Source organism: Orycteropus afer, unplaced genomic scaffold (genome assembly GCF_000298275.1).
Source record: "Orycteropus afer afer isolate SDZICR_OR568_19922 unplaced genomic scaffold, OryAfe1.0 scaffold00078, whole genome shotgun sequence".
Taxonomy (NCBI): domain Eukaryota; kingdom Metazoa; phylum Chordata; class Mammalia; order Tubulidentata; family Orycteropodidae; genus Orycteropus; species Orycteropus afer.
Genome location: NW_006921665.1, coordinates 8,826,016 through 8,833,577, shown reverse-complemented (window position 1 = coordinate 8,833,577; position 7,562 = coordinate 8,826,016).

The following is a 7,562-nucleotide window of genomic DNA, read 5'->3' as shown; positions in this document are numbered from 1 at the left end:
CATTCCCTACAATGACTGGCAATCGACTCTGTGATGGGATTTAGGTTAATTCTGTTGGGACAACACAAGTGGAATGTATCTTGAGTCCTGCCTTGCTGGAGGGTATAAAAAAAATCACCACCCTTAGCTTCCCGGAGGGTTTTACCTATGAATCTCCTGGGAAGATTCGCTTGCCTCTTGCTCCAGCTTTGATCCTTGGCTTATCGTCATCTCACCCCTGGATTTGGGACAGCAGCCGCCGTCTGATCTGCTGATCGAGGTTCATCTAACCCCGAGAGTTGGGAGGATCCGCCAGACCTACTCACGGACCTGGGACTTGCCAGCCTGCCAGCCTCCACCACCACTATGTGAGACGAACCCTTGGGTGTCTGTGAGTTCTGTGAGGCGTTACAGCGAAATTCAGAACCCTAAGACTGGGGAAATTACTGGGAGGAGGAGGAGGGGTTAATGTCTGAGATGATGGAGTGGCATGGTAGTTTGGACATTTGGGACATCTTTGACCTCCGCCTCATGGGGACCAGCCTCGTGCTGATCTTTCTAAGAGAACTTGTTCAAGCATATCGTGACATAGGAATCTCATGAATTACCAATATTTCATTTTGAAGCAGTGTTTCTCACCACCAGTTCTAGACAAGGAGCCATTTTTTATTTCTTGTAAGACTTCTCATGGCCAGTGGGTTGGAGATGGGACCCTGAGATGAAAGGAGCAAGAATAAATTCAGCAACAATGTCCACTGGCACTGGGGAGTCTCCTTCTGTTGAAAGTCACTTGGTGTGAATCAGGACAAAAACATTCCCCTCCTTCCCGCTATTCTTAATTATGAAATAAATGGCATCATGTTGATGAGAGTCAGGTTGGACAGGCAGTCTGTTAGATACAACCAGTCTGATATCCCAACTGAAATACCCTTATTTAAAAAGAGGGAAAGTTGTTGTTGTTTTTGTTGTTTTAACCCTCCAATAGATTCATATTAAGTCCTACTTATTGACATACTTTCAAACACACCTCTTTTCTGATGTAACATTCAATATATAGTCATCCATTCCTCACTTATCGACATAGTTAATTAGGTCCCAAAAGTCATCATGTGAAAATCGGCATTATGCAAAAATGGAGGGTGACATCAGATCACAAAAGTGGGATGACCCCATTGTTACACAACTGCCAAACCATTTAGAATCATGGCCTATTCAGCTTGCCATATAACCTTAACCGTCACAGCCAGCCTTACTCTCACCTTGCACCTTGGTGTTCATTACTGCCAGCTATATGTCGTTAATCCACAAAATAGTTGTATAGAGTTTTTGCTATTGTAAATGCAAAATGTCATATAATGAGATAGTTTATAAGTGAGGAGTAGCTGTATAGTGATGGCTCAGTGGTAGAAATCTCGCCTTCCACGCAGAAGACAAAAGTTCAATTCCCAGCTAATGTACTTCATGTACCGACACCGCCCATCTATCAGTGGAGGTTTGTGTGTTGCTGTGATACTGCACAGGTTTCAATGGAACTTCCAGAATAAGAGTAGCTATGAAGAAGGGCTTGGTGATCTACTTTCAAAAATCAGCCATTGAAAACCCTACAGATCACAACTATCAACCCACAAATGATCATGCACAGAACCAAGTAGCATTTCGTTCCATTACCGTGAGTTGGGGACTAACTTGATGACAGCTAACAACAACATATATATAATACTCAATACATATGTGTGTGTCCACAAAATGCACCCATAATGGATACCATAATCGTATTTGGTGCTTCTCATACTCCCATTACAGCTGCAGCATATAATTGCAACGTTGAGAAGCTAATACTCTTTCACTATAGATATACAATTTCACACAATTCAAGTAAGAGGACCAAAAAAAAAAAAAAAAAGTTGACCTACAAGAATAAGCACTTGAAGAGTCTAAAATAGACTAAATAAAAGATAGATCAGCATTTCAACAGGGAATGGGCAAAAGACAAGCAATTCACAGATTTGTACTTTCAATAAACACAAGAAAATGTGTTCATGTTCATAAATGATTGAAAAAGTGGGAATTAAATAATGAAATTTTAATTTTGCACTCTCAAATTGGTAGATTAAAAAGGTTTGGGGACAACGTGGGGGAAAAACAATGCAGATGGAAATGGAAATAAGCACATTTTTTAGGAACCATTCAGTAAAAATCTTCAACTTAGCATAGACACTTTTAGGAATTTATTTCAGAAGCATTCTCACAAGTCCATAAGAATACATCTCCAATGAAATGCATTGAATCCTCTACTCATATAGCAAGTAACAGAAACATCCACATGTCCATCATGTGGTATATGTGTGTATATACTATCATATTTAACTAAAGGGCTAGTTAAATAAATGATGGTATATACGCATGGAAGCATTTGTGGTTCAGTGGTAGAATTCTTGCCTTTCATATTAGAGACCCTTGTTCAACTTCTGGCCAGTGAACCTCCGGCACAGCCACCACCAATTTGTCAGTGGAAGCTTATACATTGCTATGATGCTAAACAGGTTTTAACAGAGCTTCCAGACTAAGATGGACAGGAAGAAAGGCCTGACTCACTTATGAAAATCAACCAATGTAAGCCTTATGAATCACAGCAGTCTGACTGCAACCAATCTTGAGGATGGTACAGGACTGGGTAGAATTTCCTTCTGTTGTGCATGGGGTTGCCATGAATTGGAGGCTGACGTGAGGGCAGCTAACAACAATGTACAAATGACCAGAGGTAGGAATGAGACTCTTAAGGCATTCCTTTTTATGTTGTTTGAGATTGTGAATCATGTGAATATAGCTCCTTTCATAGAAATAAAATAAAATTTAGACAACAAATAAAATGCCATACTACTTCTCTATAGTTTGACATTTTATTTATTGTAGAACCTAGTTGTTTGGATTTTATTTATTGCACTTGAAAGCCAAAATAATATGGGACAATTACATTGATTCTTTTTCATTAAATTTTTAAAGCAGATAGATCTTAGTGTGACAGACAGAATAATAGCCCCTGTAGTAGTTATGTTTGTGTGTCAATTTGGCTGGGCCTGGTTAAGTGGCTGAGCAGCTGGCTGTAGTATTTCCCATGATGAGACTGGTAATCAACTCCATGGTGGAATCTACTGTGAGCAGCTGAGTAGCTGCTTTAGGGGTGTGGTCTGCTTCCTGTATATAAGGAGAAGGCTTGGAAATGGTCTCTAGCCTATGGCACGCTTGAATCCTGCATGTGGCCGTGTCGTTGTTCAGCAGCCGTGCCATGCTCTGCTGACTTTCAATGGATTTGAATTAATGGCCTGCCATGTGGTTTGGTAACATCGGGACTGTGCCATTTTATTTGTCGACCTTGGGCTTGTTAGCCTCAGCAGTCAGTAGCTGCCTGAGTGAAGAGATGCCTCTAGCTTCAGTTGGCCGGGAGCAAGAGGCAGAGCCAAACCCCAAGGTCGCGGGGCTTTCACACAGCCCCTAGAGCCTGGCACTTTATTGTAAGAATAAACTCCTGTTTGTTAAAGCCAATCCATTGGTGATATATTCCTGTCAGAGTGGACCAGGTAACCAGAACAGCCCCCAAAGATGTCCACGTCCTAATCTCTGGAATCCGTGAATACTTTAGGTTACATGGTGCGTGGTATGGAAGTACCTTATCCAAAAGAAATTTGGCCTTTTGGTTCTGGTTCCTGAGAGCCCTGAGGGTTTTTCATTTTTGTTTGAATTGGCTGGGAAGCCCTGATCCATAGTTTAACAAGCATGAAGACTGGTTTATAGAAGGGGCTTCTTTGGGGGCTTACTGGCTGAAAGCTGATGAAGTTGGTGTGTCTGTTAGAACATAGAAGCCCCTGTGCCAGAAACCCTCCTAGACCTGAGTGAAAGAGCTGTAACATGCTTAGAACTGTGGACACTAGAGTGAAGCTGTGCAGACAACGAACGGGTCCAGATGGTAGCAGTTTGAAGGCCAAACCCCAGCCGAAAGCTGTAACACTCTGGTAACTGGAGCAGGCAGGATAGCCCACCTGTCTAGAGCTGTACAGTGGCAGCAGAGGTGGGCAACAGTGTGCCTGAAGAGCAGGAGACTGCCAAGAGCTGGGACACCCCAAGAGCTAGGGTCATCAAACAACCCTTCATTTCGCAGAAAAAACTGAGATCCAACTGGATTATGGGACTTGTCCAAGATTGGCAAAGAAGAATCAACACTCAGATCTTCTGGTTAGTAAAGGTCATTTCTTTTGACTGTAAAATGTGTACATGAATGATAAATTATAGGTTAACTATTCTTAGTGACCCCTCCGTGGGTTACTGAGGCAGTATCACTATGGAAGTAGATTGTCCAGTCTTTCTTCTGAGGAGTGGCTGGTGGTTTGAACCCCCACCCTTCTCATTAGCAGTCAAGTGCCTTAGGCGCTACGCCATGAGAGCTCCTTTAACACTTTTAGTCAGTCAAACCTCAAATTTAAAATATGATTTGCTCTTTGAAAAATCTAGTTTACCAACAAGATTTCTGGAACATTTCTTACCTTAAAGTATAAAAATAAACTACAAGGATATTCCATACTCACTCTCAAACAAACTTATTAAGAACCACTTTTTCACCCTGCTGAACTGGTTTGACTTGTCTTCCTTGGTAAAATGAGACTGGACTTCTCATTTCAAAAGAATTCAGAATTTTATTCCCAGGCAAATTAAGAGCTTTACAAAAAGATAAATGTATCATTCCATTCTATGTAGAGTTCATGCAGATGTAACAGGATCACTGTGAATTTAATATCTGCTCATTGTCCAGAGTAACAAAAAGACCATTTTTAGGATTAATGTGATTCCAAATACTGTCCCATAAGGCCCTAAGAGGTTAACTTGAACATACCTATTGTAAGAAAATCAGAAGAAAAAAAAAAAAAAAGAGTTCTGGTCAAGTAGTATCTGAAAAAAAAAATGTTATTTTTATTAATATGAGAAAAGCAAAACTACCCTAGAGACCTGAGCACTTAGTATGTTTTGTTTGAATCAAGACACATGGGAATTTTATGTTATTTAGTTACTTAAATCATACTTAATATATAAAATTAGAATAGTCAAATAAGAATGAGGATGTCATTTTAGATTTTAAAACAAAGTCCATGGTATGGTTGAAAGGGTGTTGGCCTTGAAGTCAGAAAACCTGGGTTCATGTCTAGGTTTTACCTCTTTTAAGCTGTCATCCTCCTGAGTCTTAATTCCCAGCTTATAAAATGGGGATAATACCTTCTCAGCTGCCTTGCCATCTCTGGCAAAAGAACAGGACAGACCTATGCCAAAACAAGTCATTTCTTGTTCAAGTTCATATACCAAGCTAGTCCCTTGTATTATATAAATCATCCTGTTGCTGACACTGGCCTGATCTTCACAATAATAAATTGGATATACTAATTGCTGCCTGCCCTCTTCAGTTTATCTAGGAGCTCTGGTTGCACAGTGGTTAAAGCATTTGACTGCTAACCAAAAGGTTGGCGGTTCAAACCCACCTGCTCCTCCTATAAAGATTTACAGCCTTGGAAACCCTATGGGGCAGTTCTATTCTGTTCTATAGGGTTGCTATGAGTCAGAAGCTACTCGATCGCAGTAAGTTTAGTTTTGGTCAGTTTATCTAATGAAAATATTTGGGGACAGACAAATGGTGATTTTCCCCTTTACTCTGTGTACCAGTTGGTATGCTTTAAACAGCAAGTGAAGCAAATCCATCTTATAATAGCTTAGCCAATGAAGGGTGTATTATTTTGCAGAAAAATCCAGAGAAAGGGTGGTTCCAAGGTAGTCAGTTAATGGGTTGGAAGATGACATCTTTCTGCTCTACAATCCATGGCTGCTTTTACTCATTTTAACTCCCCTCACGTTTTTAAGATGGGTATCCTAGGATACCCAGCAGAAGAAGCCAAGCAATTCTCCTTTTTGTATACAGTTTTTAAAAGAATGAAACATTTCCCAGAAACCTATGGGTGACCTCCCCTTATGTCTCACTGACTAAAACTGGGTGTCTCAGGCTCAATCTAAACCCATCACTGGCAAGCAGGATGGGTAACCCTGACTGGTTTGGATAGTCAGGATTTACTCCAGTCACCTAGGTTACGATATACCCTAGAACAAAATTGGGCTCTGCCAGCATGGAAGAAAGGGAAAATGACTTTTGGGTAGGAAATCATCAGAGTCTGTTGGAATTGGAAAATAATCTTTATATAGGCTTTGTCTATGTAAACTCTTGTCTATGTAATTGTATATAGGTTCAAATCCTTTTCTATGTACTTGTATATAGGTTGAGAGAGAAGGTCCATATTACCTTTCTTATCTTAGATATCTAACAGATATCACAAAATTAACCATGTCCAAAGTGAAACTTCTGATCTTTTTTCCCAAAACCTACTCCACCCACAGTCTTCTTGACCATCTCACTTAATAACAACCCCATCCATTGGACTAAAACCATAGAGTCATCCTAGACTCCTCTCCTCTGACACTGAACATTCTGACTGTGCTAACCTATTGGCTTTGCCTTCAAAATATATCAGTACCTGATGATTTTTTTACCATGTTCACTGCCACTACTCTAGTCCAACCTGCCATCATCTCTCACCTGGATCATTTTAACAGCCACCTAACTGGTCTCCTTTCTTCTTTCCTTGCCTTCCATGATTGTAAAGGTTGTGTGTCAACTTGGCTGAGCCATGATTCTAAGTGGTTTAGCAGTTATGATGTAGTCCTCTCCTATGACAAGCTCTAATATATTGTAACCACCTCCATGATGAGATCTGCTCTGAGCAGTCAATCAGTTGAAAGGGAGTTTCCTTTGGGGTGTGGCCTGCTTCCAGTATATATGGGAAAGCTTTGGGAAAGATCTCTGGCTTTCTGCTGAATCTTGATCCTTCTTCTGGCTCATCAGCTCCAGTTCCTGGACTTGAACCAGTGGCCTGCTTTACTGCCTGCCAAACTTGGGTTCATCAGCTCCTGTACTTGTATGACCCAGGGGCAGACTCCAGCTTGATGTTTGACCCATGGACTTGTACTTGCCAGCCTCTACAACTGCATCAGCCATTTCCTTGACATAAATTTCTCTCTCCCTCTCCCCCTCTCTATATATGTACATACATATATTTTCATACATACATACTGCTGTTGTTATGTTGTTAGGTGCTGTGGTAGTTAAGTTGTGTGTCAGCTTGCCTGGGCCTGGTTTTGAGTGGCTGGGCAGCTGGATGTAGTTATTCCCCATGGTGAGACTGGTAATCAACTTCATGCTGGAATCTACTGGAGATTCAGCTGCCTTAGGGATGTGGTCTGCTTCCCGAATATAAGGAAAAGTGTTGAGAAAGGTCTCTGGAGCTTTTTGGCATGCTTGGTCCCTGCATGTAGCTGAGTCTTCATTCAGCAGCCTGCCATGTTTCCTGCCAATCTTGGGACTGTCTCTGGGCTTGAACTAGTGTCTGCCATATTGTTTTGTAATCTTGGGATTGTGCCATTTTATTTGTCAACCTTGGGTTTGTCAGCCTTAGCAGCCAGGAGCTGCTTGAGTTAAGAGAAGCCTCCACCTTCAG